The following is a 19,752-nucleotide window of genomic DNA, read 5'->3' as shown; positions in this document are numbered from 1 at the left end:
AATAATAAAGGGATGAAGGATTAGGAAACTTGTGTTGGTAATAGTGGGGATAGCCAGGAAGAAAGGGCAATGAGACATGTCTTAAAGAAGGGAGTCTGTCAGTGAAGACTGTGGTTTAGGTCTCAGGAAGATCTTATTCTATAGTCTCTGCTCTGATACATCACCACTGTACAGCCTTGGGCAAATACAATCATTCAGTACCTCTCTGAACCGTAATTTCCTGACTTGTGAAAAGAATATGAACAGCGTGCCATCCCATTGTACTGTTATAAAAGTTAAGGAGCAAAACTCTTGAGTTTCCTGATGTCTTTGTGGGTTAAGGATCTGGCTTTGTCACTGCTGCGGCACGACTTAGACCCCTAGCCTGGGAACTTCTTCATGCCATGGGCCTGGGCAAAAAAAAAAAAAAAAAGATAAAAGATAAAACCACATAAAATTCTTAATACAATGTCATAAAGGTAGTTAAGAATGCTTTTTATTACTGAAGTACAAAAAATGAACTTATCCAGAGTAATAATTGTGAAGCATGGGAGAATCAACAGGACCAAGTCCTAACTAAGTATGAGTAAAAGGAAAAGTGTCATTGCTGATGTTTTGAACTTGGGTTACTGGAAGTGAGACCATAGATACAGAAGTCAGGAGGCGGGAGCTGAGAATGACAGGTTCGCTTCCCCATGTTAAATGGAGGCGGTGAGCCTGCCCTCTGGAATAGAGGCTAGGGCCACCGTGGGCCCCACCCCCAGCCTGTCCTGTGGGCACATGGTGGCACTAGCCTCTGAACAGCCTTGGAGGTCATACTTCTCGAATGTGTTGAACATTAACACACGTTGCAGCCTAATAGCTCTACCAGCCCCTTTCCTGCCTGTAGCCTCCCTTCATTTTGTCTTGGCTCTGTTCCCTTCAGTCCAGATGGGCAGTGCGTCCTTCCATTTTTTCTTTTTTTTTTTTTTTTGGCTGTGCCTGTGGCATGCAGAAGTTCCTGGGCAAGGATGGAACCTGCACCACAGCCGTGACCCAGGCCGCTGCAGTAACAATACCAGAACGCAAGATACTTCATCTGCTGGGCCACAAGGGAATTCCCAAATGGGCACTGTTTCTGCTGAGGTGGTTGACTGGATCCACAAGTCGCATGCCTAATCTCTTTAGCAAATGGTTGTCCAGCCACATCCTTGAAGTTTTCTCTGGAGTGTGCTTCCATTTTTTTTTGGCAATATGGATAGGTTGGGTATTTTCCCAATATTCATGTTGTGGTTCCTTCTGCCTCTTCAATTTCTCTCTCTCTTCCATTTTACTATAAGTAGCAAGAAGAAACCAGGCTGGGCCTGCAACACTTTGCTTAGCAATCTCTTCATCTAAATATCCAAGTTCCTTTCTTCTAAGTTCTACTTTCCATTGCATAGATTACAATTCAACCAAGTCCTCCACTGCTCGCTTTATAACAAGAACCATCTTTCCTCCAGTTTCCAATAACATGGTTCTCCTTTTTACTGAGACTTCACCAAAAGTACTTTCAATGTTCACATTTCTTTTTTCCCTTTTTTTTTTTTTTTTTAAGGACTGCACCCACAGCTTATGGAGGTTCCCAAGCTAGGGGTCTAATCAAAGCTATAGCCGTCAGCCTACGCCAGAGCCACAGCAACGCCAGATCTGAGCCTCATCTGTGACCTACACCACAGCTCACAACAATGCCAGATCCTTAACCCACTGAGCGAGGCCAGGGATTGAATTGACAACCTCATGGTTTCTAGCCAGATTCGTCTCTGCTGTGCCATGACGGGAACTCCCAATGTTCACATTTCTAGAGACATTCTGTTAGAGGCATTTTAGACTCTTTCTATCATGTACTTTCAAACTGTCCCAGCTTCTATGCATACCCAGTTCTAAAGCACTTCCGCGTTTCAAGGTATTTGTTATCGCAGCACCCCACTTTCCAATGCCAAAATCTATACTCATTTTTTAGAACTGCCATAACAAAGTACCACAAACTGGGTTGCTCGAACAATAGAAATTTATTGTTTCACAGCTAAAAGGTGAGAAATCTGAAGTGCTGGCAATGTTGATTCCTTCAGGGCTGTGAGGGAAATAGCTCTTCCAAACGTCTCTCCTTGGCTGATAGATAACCTTGTTCTCTCTGTGTCTCTTTGTATGAAATCCTCACTGTGTGAAACCTCTCTCTGTCCAAATTTCCTCTTTTTATAAGGACATGAGTCATATTGGCTTAGGATGCACACTAAGGACCTCATTTTAACTTACTTTACCTCTGTAGAAACCCTATCTCCAAATAAGGTTACATTCGGAGGTCCTGAGGGTTAAGACTCCAATATCACTTTTTTTTTTTTTAAGGACACAACCCATAAAAGTTGAATTATGAGGGTCGAATCAAGAGGGTTTTATAACCAGATTTTTCACAGGTGGATTTTCTAAATCAGTCTTGCGCTTTTTTCAGAGGCTTAGATTTTTTGACATTTCTCTTCTGTTTTGATGGAGCCTTCAAATCCAGGAGAAAGCAGGCACAGAGATAGCTTTTTGCCTTTTGCTTAATGGTGGTGGGGGGTGGGGCGGAGAGAGCAATGAAATGGTAAAATTGATTCATTTTCCAGCCTTGCCATATATGGGTCTCTTGGCTCCCAACAAAATGAGCTTCCTTTGATGAACTGCTTTTCCATTTTAGTCTTTTCTCTGCCAGAGTAGAAACCCCTTCTGCATAAAGTTCTTAATAAGGACATATAGAATTTATATCTCTTAATAGAATTGGATCACATGACTGTCTCGTGATCTACTTCAGATTCGTGTGTCAAAATTATCATGTTTTTATGCCTATTTTAGAGTTTATGTTGGAGACAACTTACAGAAATTGCAAAACAGGCTCTTTGTGGTAGAACAGCAAATGAACGCTGTATGATTGTAAAGAGGGTTTAAACCTATAGAAAATCCTGAAATTCCAATATCTTTGCACTCTAGTAATGATTTGAGACATGTTAACTTTTTAAGCATGTGCCCCTCATAACAGGACATTATGCTCTAGGGACTTGGAATTCTCAGGTTTCTGTGCGACTAACTTAAGTCGTTTGTTTTCTCTTTATTTCTGACCCTCTTTCTTGCCGCCTTTCATTTAATTTCTCACTGTGATGTACTTCCTGTTCTATGCAAAGATGAGGCACTTGACCAGAAATATTCAAATCTATGCGCATGCACACGGAAAAGAGCCGGCTTATTATCTATGAAATCTGGATCAGACGCTTCCTGATTGTCTGCAACATTTTGTCAGACTCTCCGTGAGTCCTGTCATCTGGCACAGAGCCTCTCCCTCATGGAAGGCCTTCCCAAGCCTGTGTCTGGTTTGTCAGTTCCTATCTTCTGACTGACAGAGCCAACTTACTCTGCGTTGATCGTCACCCCCTTCCCCATGCCAAGGAAACAGATGGAATGAAAGAAATAGGAATCAATAAGATTAAAAAAGTTTAATTTCCTTGGTCTTCCCACAGTATGCCACCTTCAATTCCAAAGCGAGAGTTTTCAGAGAAATGAATTTTAGCTCCCTTAAAGAAAGCGAGAAGTTTAGAAGCCTCTCGATTGCTTTGGAGTTTGCTTTGCCACAGCCTGTTTTTTCTTTTTCCTTTCTTTATAATTACAACATTTATTCTGAGTATAATTTTCCCTCACATTTGCTTTTGTTTTGACTACATGTTATTAATTTGTGTGTTGTTTTATTTTGTTTTGTTTGTTTTTTAGGGCTGCACCCGCAGCAGTTGGAGGTTCCCAGACTAGGGGTTGAATTGGAGCTACAGCTGCCGGCCTACACCACAGCCACAGCAATGCCAGATCCGAGCTGGGTCTGTGACCTACACCACAGCTCACGGCAACACCGGATCTTTCACCCACTGAGTGAGGCCAGGGATTGAACCAGCAACCCCATGGTTCCCAGTCGGATTCGTTTCTGCTATGCCACGACGGGACTCCCCATGTTAGTTATTAAAAACGAGAAGTATAAAATAGCCCCAAATCAATGTATCCCTATATGTCATTAGGTTGTAAAGTGTAGTAGAAAAAATGCAGACTTTGAAGTCAAATAGTCTATGATTCAGATCATGGCTTTATTATTTACAGGCTCTGGTAGCTTTGGCAATTTGTTGAACTTTTTGAATCTCAGTTTCCTTATCTTTAAGAATATCAATCTTACTGTGTTGTTGGTAGGTTTTGAGGGGAAGCCTGTAGAGTGTCTTGAACAGAGGCGGATACTCTGTCAGCACCCACTGATGGTAGCCACTCTTACAACTTACTCGTGGACTGCTAAAACACAGTCAGGTGGATTAAACAGGAGCGTGTAAAATATGGAAAACCTTTAGAAAGGTAGTCATGAGATTTGGTACTCTCTCAGTTGGTTCAGATAATATATTTTTGGCACAAGCCAAGAGACTAATAGTAAAGTTTTAGCACATGCTAAAAGATTGTGCAGCATTTAATGGCCTATGGGACTTTGTGCTTGGAAATAGTGGTCTCACAAGTTATTCAAATTACAACCTATATAAACCTAATTCTTCTGGTGAATGGAAGCAAAACATGTGTATAACCACACAGAAAATATCAGTTGGTTGATACCAGTGTCATAAAACTCCCTGCAGAAATATACTACAACTAATTTCATTAGACTATTTGGTTCACTGGTATTAGCAAAAATGGTAGAGAAGACAGGGATAAGCTTCTGTCAAAGTTAAGTGAAACTAGATAGTAGTTAAAGTGGTAAGAATAGATTTTAGTCAGTAATATACTACTTCAGTAGGGAAGAGGGTCTAGCGTGAACTGAACTCAACTTGATTTGTCCAGAGGTATCTGGGTTTTTTCAAGAGAATGAGGGAGTGGGAAAGGGGTGTATTGGAGCTGTGCAGAGTAGGGGATGTGAAAATTGACAAAGGGTTGGTCGGTGTAGATCCCAATTGGGTCAGCTGTGTATTAGCTGGCAATTATTAGAGTTAGAATTCTATATTCCCACAGAGGCTGAACTATACAGCCTACCCTACCTGATCATTACATTTTAAAGGAATGGCTTTCAGGTCCTTGAGAAAGACGCTTGTGAGTTATAGGAGACATGTATTCATCTCAAAGGGATAGAAGAAATATTAATAATTGCAAAACCCTTTTTAGTAAATGTTTCTAAGAAAAAGTGGTTCGAAGCCTACCATCAGGTATCGGCTTGAGTAAATAGCAAGGTCTATTGGCAGCCTTGAGCTTTCTCAGGCAGGTGTTTTAAGGGAGATGGGATCATCCCAGGGGTGCAGCCTTGAACTGTTAGAAACTATTTTAGTGTTTAAGTCATTTAATGTCAGGAAAAGGGAATGGGCGAAATAAGTTATATTGAGAGTCTGTGAATTCTCAGGGTTGAGGCCTAGTCAAGAACAGGGCTCAAAGGAGCCTGATTAGTCTGATCAAAGAGAGAAGCTTTGTCATTTCGAGTCAAGCAAAAATGCTGATAAACAAAAGTGGATATAAAAAAAACACAATCATTAAAAATAACATGAATTCCTGTCTTGGCTCAGCAGATATTGAATCTGACTAGCGTCCATGAGGACTCAGGTTTGATCCCTGGCCTCGCTCAGTGGGTTGGGGATCTCGCGTTGCTGTGAGCTGTGGTGTAGGTTGCAGACATGGATCCCAAGTTGCTGTAGCTGTGGTGTAAGCTGGCAGTTGCAGCTCTGATTCAACCCCTGGCCTGGGAACATCCATAAGCTGTGGGTTTGGCCCTAAAAAGCAAAAAAAAAAACAAAAAAAAAAAAAAACAAAAAAACCCCCCAAAACCCATAATCACTTATGTACTCAATGAAAAATTTGACCACCAGGCCCTGTGCTAGGCTCAAACAGGCATGACAACCTGCTCTCATAGAACTGATAGTCTATAGGGGAAGATAGACGAAAAAAACAAAACAAACCCTCATTATAAATTAATATAAAATTAATTTTTTTACATCTGTAAAAAAATTTTAACAGGCCAAAGGAAACTACAAACTTATTTTTTTTCCCCATGACCCCTTGTTTTAGCAGAAATTTTAAAAACTGATAGAATTGAGGAAGTTATTAGGTTGAATATTCTCATGGTCTACTGATGAAAATATGCATTGGTACAGTTATTTCTTGGCAACAGTGTCTGGAATATGTGGGGAGAGATTTACACCTATTCATACATTTTAGTCCCCTATTTCCATTTCTAGAAATGACTCCTAAAGAAATAATCAGAGATAGGTTATATGTTTATCCCCATATTAAAGAGCAAATAATTAGAAACTAAATGCTCACTATGATGGATTATTAAGTAATTAAGGTATTGTGTGTTTTATTTTATAATATTTATATTTTTATACTATTTATTATATAACCTACACCTAAAAAGATATTTATCAACACTTTATTGTCAGTTTGTCCATGTGCATGTGGTATTAAGGTGCTTTAAACTGTCTTATTTAAATTTTCCATGTACCAACTATCATGGAAAAAATTAAAATCATTTAAAAAATTAAAAAAAATAGGAGTTCCTGTTGTGGCGCAGCAGAAACGAATCTGACTAGGAACCATGAGGTGTTGAGTGTTTGATCCCTGACTGCGCTCAGTGTGTTAAGGATCCGGCATTGCTGTGAGCTGTGGTATAGGTCTCGTAGACATGGCTTGGATCTGGTGTTGCTGTGGCTCTGGCGTAGGCCAGCCGCAACAGCTCCCATTAGACCCCTAGCCTGGGAACCTCCATATGCTGTGGGTGTGGCTCTAAAAAGACAAAAAGACCAAAAAATAAAAATAAAAAAAATAAATTTTCCATGCCATTTTTTATAGAAACATATTTTTATCAGAGGCAATCAAAAATTTTGTGAAATTTCTTCAAATATTGTTGCTTAAATGAAACTCACCTTCTATTCAAAATGCTTTTTAAATTGTAAAATGTAACAAAAATGAAGGTATTCCTATTGTCACTGAAATTATTATGTGTTCAGTAGACTGCATGTCATAAAAATTTAGGTCTGTGCTTGACTTATATTCAGGTTTTGCATCCCTCAGAAATACAACACTACATGGTATTCAGCATAGGAACAGATGAGATGTGGTAAAATATGAACTATATCCACTTCAACTGCATCTGAGTAAATGCAACCAGCCAGAAAAAGTCAGTCTCTGACAAAATGTCAGGGCTTCCTTCCTTCCTTCTTTCCTTTATTTCTCGTTGTTTTCTCTAGTTGGATACTCCAAGGTTTTCAGGATGCATAAGAGGTGTATCTGAATATTACTTGGCCTTTGTAATGGTCTCAGAATCACAAATTCCTCCTGCCGAGATAACTAATTAAAGGAAGCCAAGCTCTGTGTAGATAAACAGGGTCACTTGTCTCAATCCCTTGTGCAAGTGGTGTCTCAAAGTTTCCTTTTCTCTCAAGAGCCTCTCTGTCTCACTCCAACATTCTGCTCTTTGAATCTTCATTCTTTTGATGCCCTTTGGTCTTCGTGTTGCATTTTGGGCTCTACTATGAATAGCTATTCTTTGAACGTTTTCCTTAGCTGCTGATGGCTCAGCTGTGCATAATTTAGGGTTGTGCAGGATATTAAAGGGTGGACAGCATCTTTAGAATGGTTCATGGACCTTGTCACAAGTAACAATAAGCATGTGAGGAGGGAGTTGGGAGTTGGGTTCCACAGGAATCTTCACTGGGTGGCAGGTGTTAAGAGGCCTGTAAAGGTGGATGAGGATTTTTGTTATTATCTTACTGGGCTTTATGTTGGGTGGTTGAGCTTCCATAGAAATGCTCACAATGCTCTTATTGCTTGAATCAAGGTTAAATAGACAAATGCATAGTAATGTCCCTGGCCCCTTAGTTAAAGCTCTCTTAGGTTCTTTCTAACAACCTGCCACACAGAACAATATGATTTTCCTGGATTTATAGTGGTCAATGGCTGTTGAATTCATGTAAGAATTTTGATTGGGATATTGTCTGCCAAATAGTTGCAATTTATGCTGAAAAGTGTTTACATGTTACTTCTGATCTTCAAATATATATACACATATATATATTTTTTTGTGGTAAAAATCACAATAGAGACCTCATTAAAATGGGACAGTAGAAAAGCACCAGTAAAAAAACCCTAAAGGTTTAACTTGTATACAAAGAAAGAAGGAAAGGTTTTAAAAATCCTCAGACGTGGCAAGATATGGATACTAATTTGTCAATATAAAATATAAAAGAAGGAACCCAAGCTAGTAATTGTAATGAGATACGATGTAGTCAAATTGAAGTTTTTTTTATTAAAAGATAAAACAATCTAAAGAGGAAGGTACAATGTTTAGTAGGCTTCTCTGAGTTTGTCATCTTAAAAGCATCCAGGACAAGGGTAAATCCATTTATTGAACATACATTTGTTTGCCACAATTGTATACTAGGTACCGTGTGAGGTATATGGGGAATGCAACACTGAATTGCACACATAACCTGTCCTAAAAATGCAGAGAGGGAAGACAATGTGAAGACACAAGGAGAAGATGACCATCTACAAGTAGCTAGACCTTAGGACCTTCTAGACATCCAGTTGTGTAGGATCACTGAAGTTATTTTATTTACGTGACTGTCACGTCGTGGGGGTTATGCTATAGCGACTGAGTCAAAGAATGAATTAATAAATCAAGATGCAGAGCATTAAAATATTTGAAGTTCACCATCTTCTATAGCTGAGATGTGGTTACAAGGTCACAATAGAATGCATAAGAATTCTCTGGCAGGCAATCTTAAGACACAAAAGAAGGGGAAAAAAATGAATGAAAATCTAAGAAGAAGAAAAATTACAAAGAGTAACAAGAGCACGAAATGTAGGCATTATGTGACTAGAGATGGGAAGGAGGATTTAAGCTTATGAGTACTACATCAAATAGCATTGGGTTTTGTGGTTTGATTATTTCAAGATTAAAGAAGTTACAGTTTCAATAAGGTTTCCTGTTTTCTAGATTTCTCAGATATTTCAAAACATCCCACTGTAAGTAACCACAGCACATTAACCATAGAATGCATTGTTCCATGGTTGTCTCAGTATTTGGCTTTTAATCACCTTTAAGTGTAGAGGACATTTAAAATTAAATAATCCATGAAGTCATCTAGAAAATAAGAAAGCATGTGATTACCATGCATTTATTAGGGAGCCACACAGATTCCTTGTTTTTTTCAAGCCAGTATGACTACATGAAAAGGAGCCTTTTGTAATAATTCAGCTGTAATAACATGGCTCATTTAGAGTGTATTAGGGGTATACTTCTCTTACTGCTGATTTAAAAAGAAAGACTATATCAGGAAATTATCTCTTCATTTGGGTTTATTAGGAAATTGTGTATCAATTATGTTCAATTGCGATTAAAGTCCTCCAATTTATTATAGTATACCTCGCATGAGTTGTCAAAGAAGACATGATATAAAATGTATATATATATATATATGACAAGGGACAAGGATAGTTTGGGTAACATGGTGAATCTTGGTATCACAAGATCTGGAAGACCCTGTCAAATTCTAATGATTTGTGCAGCTAGGAGACCTGGTGGCATAAGCACAGTAAAATCTCTATGCTATGCATTGTGTGTTAGAAATTGTTTGAGAGAGAATTCTTCAATGTTGTAGCTTCCTTTATCTAGGCTCTGAACAGAGCATCCATACAGTGTGATCTTTCACTTTGTTTATCTTGTGCAGCTGTTTGCTATAGAAACATAAGGAGGGGTTTTGAAAACAATTGATTTTTAAAAGAGATTGGGGGTTAGGAATGCTTTGGAGATGTTCCTTAGTCTTTCCATTTGAATTTAAAGCAGCTCTGAACAGCCAGTTCTTTGTTAGGTGTTGTGATTATGAATGGGGCACCTCTGTGTGAAACTATCAAGTTCGTCTTACAAGACCTTCCAAGCAGAAAATAACCTTTCATTTCCTGGCCTTTACCTCCCAGAAGGAGGGGAGGAGGGTTACAAATAAACCCAGCTTTATGCAAACCCAAGAATATAGGGTGTAATTGGTTCTTTGGATTGGCCAGATCTAACTACAGGCAGAGTGATCTCTTGGCCAAAGAAAGCATCTAGAGGTTGTCAGCGAACTGCTCTTTTAGAAATTTAAAAGACCTAATCATATCATTTTGTTTTAATCTTCTTACAGTATTAATATGGAAAGCGTGAAACATTATAAGCGAATGAGAATAGAATTGATAGATTAGAAATGCCATTGTTTTAATTGATGTCCTCATCTCAGCCCCCCCCCCATATACCTGTATCATTTTGTTCTATTGGAGTTATTTCTTAAAGGTACTTTCTCATGATGATCTTGTTTTTGAATTTGGGTTGCTTGTATCTGGCTGCAGTTACTATTCTATTATTTATTTTTCTCTGTTGAAACAATAGAGGAAGGCCTGGAAAAGTTCAGTAAATGCTAGACTTTTTTTTTTTTTTTTTAATTTGATAGATTGAACCAAAGTTACCAGAACTTATTAGAAACGTGGCTAAAATGGTTCATTTTAGTAGTCACTTAAAGAGATGTTAGGGTTTTTGTTTTGTTCTCTTTTTACTATTTTCGTGAGGTTTAACTTATGTGTAGTTGAATGTACAGATACTAATTACAGAGTTTAAAGAGTTTGGCAAATGTATACTTATCAAACAAAGAGCCTGCTACATCTTAGACCATTTCCTCACTCCAGTAAGTTCCTTCATGACTCTTCTCATCACTATACATTCTCTTTTCCAACCAGCCCAGGGAACCATCAATCAGAATTCTATCTCCAGGTTTTTGTTTTACCTCTTCTAGAACTTTAGACATATGGGATTATACTTTGTGTTTAATTTTTTTTCTTGCAACATGATTTTGAGATTCATCTATCTTGTTTGTACCGGTGATTTGTTTCTTTTTATTTCCAATTGGTTTTCCAATGTATGAACATAAAAATTGATGTAAACGGTTCCCTTGCTGATGGACAGGTGGCTTGTTTGTGGTTCGAGGCCATTGTAAATGAAGGTTGCTATCGACATTCTTGTACAACTTTTTGTAGAAATAAGCTTTCATGTCTTTTGGGTAAATAGGTAGAAGTGATATTGTGGGGTCATAGGGTTGTATATGTTTAACTTTAGAAGAAACTACTAAAGAGTTTTGCAAAGTGGTTGTACCATATCATACTCCCACTGGTAATATATGAGAGTATCATGTCTTCCACAGAATTGCTAACACTTGGTGGATGACTTTAAATTTTAGCCATTGTAGCATGTGGGTGGTAGTATCTTATTATAGTTTTAATGTGCGTTTTACTGAAAATTAATAATGTTGAGCACCTTTTTACCCATATTGATTATTTTTATGTTTTTTAGACGAAGCATCTTTTTTTCCTATTTTGTTGTCCATTTTATCCTTAAGTTTTAGGAATTCTTTAAATGTTCTGGATACCATCCTTTATAGCCATATGAATTGAGAATGCTCTCACCCAGCCTCAAGTTGTCCTTCTCATATTACTCGTGTTTTTTTTTTTTTTTGTCTTTCTGCCATTTCTTGGGCAGCTCCCGCAGCATATGGAGGGTTTCCAGGCTAGGGGTCTAATTGGAGCCGTAGCCACCAGCCTACGCCAGAGCCACAGCAACTCAGGGTCCGAGCTGAGTCTGTAACCTACACCACAGCTCACAGCAACCCTGGATCCTTAACCCACTGAGCAAGGCCAGGGATCGAACCTGCAACTTCATCGTGCCTAGTTGGATTCGTTAACCACTGCACCACGATGAGAACTCCCTCGTGTTGTTTTTTTGATGAGGAGGTTTGAGTTTTGATGATGTCTTATTTAGTTTTTTATTTTATGGTTTATAGTTTCTAAATCTTGTGCACAAATTTATATCTGTCTTAAGTTTGTGAAAATACATTGCAATTTCCTTTCTAGAAGTGTTACAGTTTTACCTTTTCTATTAGCTAAATGATTTATCTCAAATTAATTTGTATGTGGAGTTCCCGTCATGGCTTAGTGGTTAACGAATCTGACCAGTAATGATGAGTTGTGGGTTCAATCCCTGGCCTTAATCAGTGGGTTAAGGATCTGGCATTACTGTGAGCTGTGGTGTAGGTCACAGATGCAGCTCAGATCCCGCGTTGCTGTGGCTGTGGCGTAGGCCAAGAGCTACAGCTCTGATTAGACCCCTAGCTTGGGAACCTCCATATGCCATGGGTACAGCCTTAAAAAAGACAAAAAAAAAATAATGTTTCAAATTAATTTGTATGTAAAATTTGAGGTAGCAGTCAAGGTTCAATTTTTTTTTTTTTTTTTTTCATCAGCTACCCAGTTGTTTCAGCACTATTTGTAGAGAAGATTTTCCTGTATTTGCCTAATGGATTTCTTTTGTATGTTTGTAAAAACCAATTCACCATATAAGGGTGGGCCTATTTCTGGGCTTTCTTTTCTGTTCCAATATGAATTTTATGTATTTGTTCCTTATTTATGTTTCATTATGTATTCTTAACTTGACACCTCACTTAACTTGATATTATAGCTTTATAAGTCCTGAAATCAGGAAGTATGTCTTCCAACTTTGTTCTACCTTTTCAAGACTGATTCAGCTATTCTAGTCATTTTCATATAAATTTTAAAAATCAGCTTGTCAGTTTCTACAAACATCTGTTAAGATGTTTTAAAAAATTAAGACTTTTTTAGAGCACTTTGATTCACAGAGAAATTGAAGGGTAGTACAAGATTTCCCAAATAACTTCTGCCCCCACATATGCACACTCCCCACTATCAATATCCCCCATTGGAGTTGTACAGTTATTACAATAGATGAACCTACATGGACACAATGGACACATAACATTCACCCCAAATCCATAATTTACATTAGAGTTCCCTCTCTGTGTTGCACATTCCTTGGACAGGACAAATGGATGACATGTATTAGAGTATTTTTCACTGCCCTAAACATCTTCTGTGTTCTGCATATTCAACTCTCTTTCCTCTTCAATTCCTAGCAACCATAATCTTTTGCTGTCTCTATAGTTTTGTCTTTTCTTTAATGTCATATCATTGGATTTTGTACAGTGTGTAGTGTTTTCAGACCAGTTTCTTTTACTTAGCAATATGCATTTAAGATTCCTCTATGTGTTTTCATGATCTGATTGTCTTTTTTTTTTTTTTTTTTTGATTTGTTTTTAGTGCTGAGTAATACTGTTTGCTGGATGTATCACAGTTTATTTATCTATCCATCTACTGAAGGACATCTCGATTGCCTCTAAGTTTTGGTAATTATAATTAATGCTGCTATAAACATCTATGTGCACATTTTTTTTGTGCAGACGTAAGTTTTCAGGTCCTTAAATATTAAGGAGCACAGTTGCTAAATTATATTGTAGGAGCATATATCTAGTTTTTTAAGTAACTGCCTGTCTCCCAAAATAGCTGTAGCCTTTTGCATTCCCACCAGCAACAAATGACAGTTCAATATTCATTTTTTCCTAATTTGCTTTTCTTTCTGTTTTATCTTTGAGTTCATTGATGCCTTTTTTAATTCTGTTCAGTTATTAATACCACACAAAATTATTTTGTTTCAGATATTATATTTTTCAGTTATAATTTATTTTTTTTACTTTCAAATCATTCCTGAAAATTTCCATAATTTGACCCATTATATAATACCCTGTGCATTCTTTAACATAATAATCAGTTATTTTAACTTTGGTAGATTTCTTTTGACTGATTTTTCCTTAGCTATAGATCATATTCTGTGCAGTGATTTTTGATTTGGATATTTAGGGTGATGGGTTATTTAGATGTTGTATTCTGCTATCTTTCCTGGAAAAGTGTTAAGGTATGATAAGAAGTTAAATTACTGGCAGGTTATCTTGGAGACTTGGTTTTTCTTTTTTAGGGTGGGTTTGTTTTTAGTATTTTCTTCGTCTTACAGTGAATCCTTTCATTCTGGAAAGTAGTTTTTATTCTACCACATGGTCCTTCTGGGGTCCAAACGAAGGCTGAGATGTTTACCAAACCCTTCTCACTTCGAAGAATGTGAATCTAAATTTTGTTTTCCTTGTGCTGGGCAGCACCTGCGAATTCTGCTCATATCTTTCAGTCTTCCAGATATTGTTTGCCTCTTAAATGCCTTGAGGTTTTAACTGTGAATGCACAGCTTAGGGGTCAGCCAAGATTTGAGGAAAATTTATAGGCAGATTTTTAAATTTCCTCTTTCTGTTCACCTCTTGTTTATAGGATTTCCTACCTCTTTTACAGCTGTCCTTGAAATACCATTCACCTTTTTTTGACTCCTTCATAATTAAAAAATTGAATGTCTCTGCTTTATTTCTAGACCTCATATTGTGTAGACTGAGGAGTGCCCTCAGTTGATAAGTACATATTTCTCTCAGTGTTCTATTTTTTCCAAGGATCAAACCCTCTCTAACATATGCTTTCTTTTAGCCATTCTCCATTACCTCCAAAAAAATTCTAAGATCTTGTCCAGAGGTCATAGTTGTTATCTGTAGAAGGTTAGACCTATACAAGCTACCAGAACTGGAACTCCAAAGAAGCATTTTGTCTTCTTATTTTACCCTTGGAAATTTAAAAGTATTATATATTCATATTTATAACTAAATGTGCTTTAAACAATTTCAGGGTATACGCATAAGCCCTTTACCATTATACCATAACAGGATTTCCTTAATTTATTCCTGCAGAGTTGGGTTTCTTTCTAAGGTTGTGATAAATATGTTGATCTTTGTTTTGTCTAAAGCTGAACTCATTATTTTTCTTTAAAACACAATTTTCCTATAATGTTTTTATTTCAGTAAATAGTACCCAGTTTTTTAATGCAGAAACAAAGAACTCATCTGTGTAGCCTCTCGTCTTTAATCTTTTTATAAACTTTATTAGATTTTTAATAAAAAATTTTATTAAAAAATTTATTAAAAATTTTATAGTTGATTTATAATGTGTCAATTTCTGCTGTACAGCAAAGTGACCTCATCATATATCTATCTATATACACATGCATTCTTTTTCTCATATTATCTTCCATCATGGTCTAACACAAAGAGACTGGATATAGTTCCCTGTGCTATACAGTAGGACCTCATTGCTTAGCCATTTTAAATGTAATAATTCTCATCTACTAACCCCATCTCCCATCCAAGAGGCCATAACAGCAAAGGTTGGTAAATAGGTTCTGTCTGGATTTTAAACACTGCTCTTTTCTTGTATTAGCTCCATGATCTTGTACTAAGTCTCTTAAAATGCTTAGACTAGTCTCTGGCACATAGTGCTAAGTAAATGTGCTATTTATTACCAGCAATAAAAAAATGATCAATTGATCAATTCTAAGTCATTTGTTACTTATCGTTGTTGAAATCTTTCTATTTCTCTGCCCTCGCCTAGTCTAAACCCTCACTCCCTGCTGAGCTGCCATAATAACAACCTAAGGCCTAGAACCCAACTGTCTCTTATTTACACTGGGACACTTGTACTCAGTATCTCTTTCAAGTCTCAGGTTCATTGCTACTTCTTCAATGTAAAATTGCTTTTTCAACCCTCCCTTCTAACACATCCTAGTTCGATTAATCTAAAAACTTATTTTTGAGGAGATTAATAAAATTGATAAGACAGGCCATGAAAAAAGAGAAAATATCCAAATTACCAATACCGAAAATGAAAGCTAAAACATAATTACAGACCTGGAAGACATTACAGGATAAAAATAAATTTATAAGGAATTTTACAGTCATAAATAGAAAAAAATTAGATACAATGAACAAATTTCTTGACAGATACAACTTAGCAAAGCACACTCAAGGAGTTCCCATTGTGGTGCAGTGGAAATGAATCTGACTAGTATCTGTGAGGATGCAGGTTCGATCTCTGACCTTGCCCAGTGGGTTGGGGATCCAGCGTTGCCCTGAGCTGTGGTGTAGATCACAGACACGGCTTGGAACCTGTGTGGCTGTGGCTGTGGCTGTGGCTGGCAACTGCAACTCTGATTGAAGCCCTAGCCTGAGAATTTCCATATGCTGTGGGTGTGGCCCTAAAAAGCAAAAAACAAAACAAACCAAACAAAAAGCTCACTCAGGAAGAAATAGGTACACGATTAGTCATATATATAAATATATATATATATTTTAATGGAGATCAAAGTTAAGAATTTTTTTTAGGGCCACACCCATGGCATATGGAGGTTCCCTGGCTAGGTGGTCCAGTCGGACCTTGTGCTGCTGGCCTATGCAATATGTGATCCGAGCCTCATCTGCGACCTACACCACAGCTCATGGCAACGCTGGATCCTTAACCCACTGAGTGAGGTCCAGGATTGAACCCATGACCTTGTGGTTTCTACTTGGGTTCATTTCTGCTATGCCATGATGGGAACTCCTAAAAACCTTTTAAGAAAGGATACTCCTGACTCAGATGTCTTCAGTGGTGAATTCTGCCAAACATTTAAAGAAGTAATATCACTCTTACACAAACATTTCCACAAAATATGAGAGGAGATGGGAATACTTTTGAGCTCTTTCTATAAACCTCATATAGTTTCTGACTCTATTCTTCCGTACGTAATGTATCTTTTTATTTTTCTTCTGACTGCCTTCAAGAATTTCTCTGCATTTTTTTTCCAGCTGTTTGAATATATGTCCAGGTGTGTAGTGGTGTCTTGGGTGTGCTGGTGGTGCTTAGTGTTCTCTTAGCTTTGATATGTGTTTTGATGTTTTTCATTCATTTTGGAAAATTCTTCACTATTTATTAAAATGTTTCTCGTTCCCCATTCCTTCTTGCTTACACTGGGATTCAAATTACATATATGGTAGACCTCTTAATATTGGCCTCCTGTAGGTTTTAGGTTCTTTGCTCTGTGTTTTCATTATTATTGTTACTATTTGCTTTAATACTTCAGATTGAATAGTTTCTATTGACCCATCTTTAAATGCACTCATTTTTTCCTGGGCTCAGCAGTGTTGAATCTACTTCTGAAGAGCTGATGGAAGGTGTTCTTCTTCTCTTACCATGATTTTTATTGGTAGCATTTCCAGCTGTGTCTTTCTTTTAGTTTTTCATCTCCCTGATGAAATTCCCCATCTGTTCATGCATGTTGTCCACATTTTCTACTAAAGCCTTTAACATAATAACAGTTATTTAAAATCCCTTGTCCAGTTGTTCCAACAAATGAGTCCTGAGTCTTATTCTGTTTCTTCTTTGTCCCTTAACAGTGATTTTTAGAAACATAACTTTTGATTGGTTGAAATAAGACAGTATATGTAGGATAGCAGAGACTCTGGTAAATAGTATTTATAACTGAGAAATGGGCATGCCTCCTTCTTCATTAGGTCTTTATTGGTGGAGTGGGGTGTGTTGAGTCACCTTGGTCAGAAATTGAGCGGAGTTTGGCTTTTGTTTTTGTTGTGGTGTGATTGCACTAGAGTCTTCAAACTCCTCCAGGGCTATCTGAGAAGAACTTAAAAGGTTTATCTCATTGACTGTGTCCTTCCTTAATTTTGGGCTTTCCCTATAAGCCCATACCATAAAGCAAGTTTCTTTCTATCTTCTTGCCCCCTCCTCTAGTGATAGACTGCCATTACTTGACACTTGATGCTTGCTAGGCTGGTATTGGGGCTGAGGCAGAAAGAAATTTCCTGTTGTCCTTTTTTTTCATTCCCAGTCTTAGGCAGGATCCATATCTCTGATTCTCAGAAGAGATGCTTTCCAAGTGATCCTACCCCTCCTTCATATGGTCTCCTCAACTCTGTCTTATACCTTTGATGAGTCTTGTGGGGACAGTTTCCTGATGCTCCCTCAGTTGCAAGGGGTTTCTAGTACCTTAGTCCCAGGGTGCTGCTTTTTCTTTCCCAAGGGCTTAGGGTTTTTGTTTTTTTTCCCCCTGTTTCCTTCTCAGAGCTGTAGTGGGCCTTAACCTATGTCCTGGTGGTTCCAGGGATTTCTGTATTGCCTCCGGGGGTCTTAGAATATTGTTTCATAAAGGAGGTAGGGAAAAAGGATCTGAATGGGGCTTTTTGCCTTTCTTACATTGAAGGCTACTCTTCTCCCCAGGCATACACACAGGGAAGTTCTCTGGTCATGCCTCCATTCTTTCTCATTAGCACTTAATGATATTTACGGAAGGGACTCTGTTAATTTGTACAAACTCCCCTTGTATATGTGGCTCCCAGGAGTTCTATATTATACTTTCATGTTTGTTTACACTGGACCTGTAGTAATTCTTCAAAAGCTTTAGGCTGGTATCTTCTTATTCCTTTCTATGGCACTCTGTTTTCTTCTGATACTCAGCTTGAAGTAAACTGTGCTATGTCTTTGACTCTACTCAGAGGCACCTGTTTTTCCTGAATGTTCGGGTTGTTTCGTCATCTTGAGACCATAGCACTTTTATAGGTTCAGAAAAAAAATCATGGTTTGTTTAGGTTATGAAATTTTTCTTAGAATGACAGCAACCCTCCAGTTTTCTGCATCCTAAGTGGCAGCTAGAAGCCTTCCTCATCAGTCTGTTTTTTAGGTATTACGTAATGAAAAGAACATGTTTTTAGATTCATAGAACTTTCAAGTTTTTACATTTCCCCAAATTATTTCCATGTTCGCTTATTATTCCCTTTCATTCTTTTTCATTATTTTTCACATTTTTTCCTCCACCAAATGCCTGATTTGGCTTGTGTTTTTAGTTTCTACTTCTTTCATCTTTGTAGTTTTCTTAATACCAATGGCTTTTTCCTTTGAGTCTATGCCTTTGTCATTATTCTTTTTCCAATTTTCTTTACATATTCCTCCTGTTTTTATTTTTCCTCATATTTTGTGGCTGTCATATAAAAAGGAAGGCACTTCCATTAGTGAGTTTGCAAGAGAACTTAATAGGATTACTTTAGTAGATACTTATGGGCTCATTCCTATCTTTGAAAATATCTCTAATTATTGAATATCTATTCTAGCTCTAGGTAATCTCAAGAACTTCAATGTTTCCAAATAGCAAACATCTATTTTTAGCCCTGCCATGTCTCCTCAATTCTGGGCGTAAATTTCCAGAAGACTGCTTTACCTCTCCTCTTGGAATTTTAATTGACCTCAAGTCTAATATGTCCAAAACAACTTTGACCAACTTTCCCTAAGACTCTGCCTGTACCTTCACTCCAAATCACCACATTATAATTCCATTGTCATTATCATCTCTTCACTCACACTCCTTATCAGATCTGTCCTATCTTTTAAGTTTCCCAGGAATCTGCTTACACCAAGGCTGCCTTAGTTCTTAAATCATCACCTCATGCTAACAATTTTATTTCTACAGTACTGCTGAGGATGCCATAACAGAGAAAAAGTCACCAGAGTTTCTGCAGTGCCAGATCTACTGGTCCTCAATCTTCATCCTGCTTCATCACTTTTTTAGCCTCTGGCATTATTCTTTTTAATGTGCACTTTTAATAGTTGAATAATATTACATGGAAAAATTTACCATGAATTCAATTTTCTTCTGATTTTAATAATTATAGAGATTACAAATAAACCACTATAATTATTGTCTTGTGTACATTTTGGATTATTTTTAAGACTAAATCCCCATGAAGCTCATAGGTTTAAAAGTATTAAAGGTTTTGATACAAATTGCAAAGTGCTCAAAAAAAGTTGTTGTGATTTAAGTAGCCATCAACAATGACTGAGCCTACTCAATCCCTGCTTCTTCAGAATGGTGGTATTATTAAAAGGAAACTTAAAACAGCATTTCTTTTTTATTTACAATGAATTCTTAACTAAAGTCTCTGGCTT

At 37.4% G+C, this 19,752-nt stretch overlaps 1 long non-coding RNA gene across 2 annotated transcripts in view; it reads left to right on the top strand.

The window, feature by feature from the left end:
* The window catches only part of LOC102160045 (uncharacterized), a 46,911-nt gene extending 27,437 nt beyond the window's left edge, over nucleotides 1–19,474 (top strand). For both annotated transcript variants that reach the window (XR_014830074.1, XR_308170.4), the window contains 2 exons: nucleotides 13,162–13,247; nucleotides 19,277–19,474. This is a non-coding gene — a long non-coding RNA (uncharacterized LOC102160045). The remainder of the gene's footprint in view (nucleotides 1–13,161; nucleotides 13,248–19,276) is intronic.
* Nucleotides 19,475–19,752: the final 278 nt, after the last annotated feature.

Source organism: Sus scrofa, chromosome 15, assembly GCF_054392235.1.
Source record: "Sus scrofa isolate SSC_HxYL_T2T_F1_AM1 chromosome 15, Sscrofa_HxYL_maternal_Yorkshire_Landrace_v2.0, whole genome shotgun sequence".
NCBI lineage: Eukaryota > Metazoa > Chordata > Mammalia > Artiodactyla > Suidae > Sus > Sus scrofa.
Note: the sequence above shows the minus strand (reverse complement) of the source record. Positions and strands in the feature narration are given on the sequence as shown.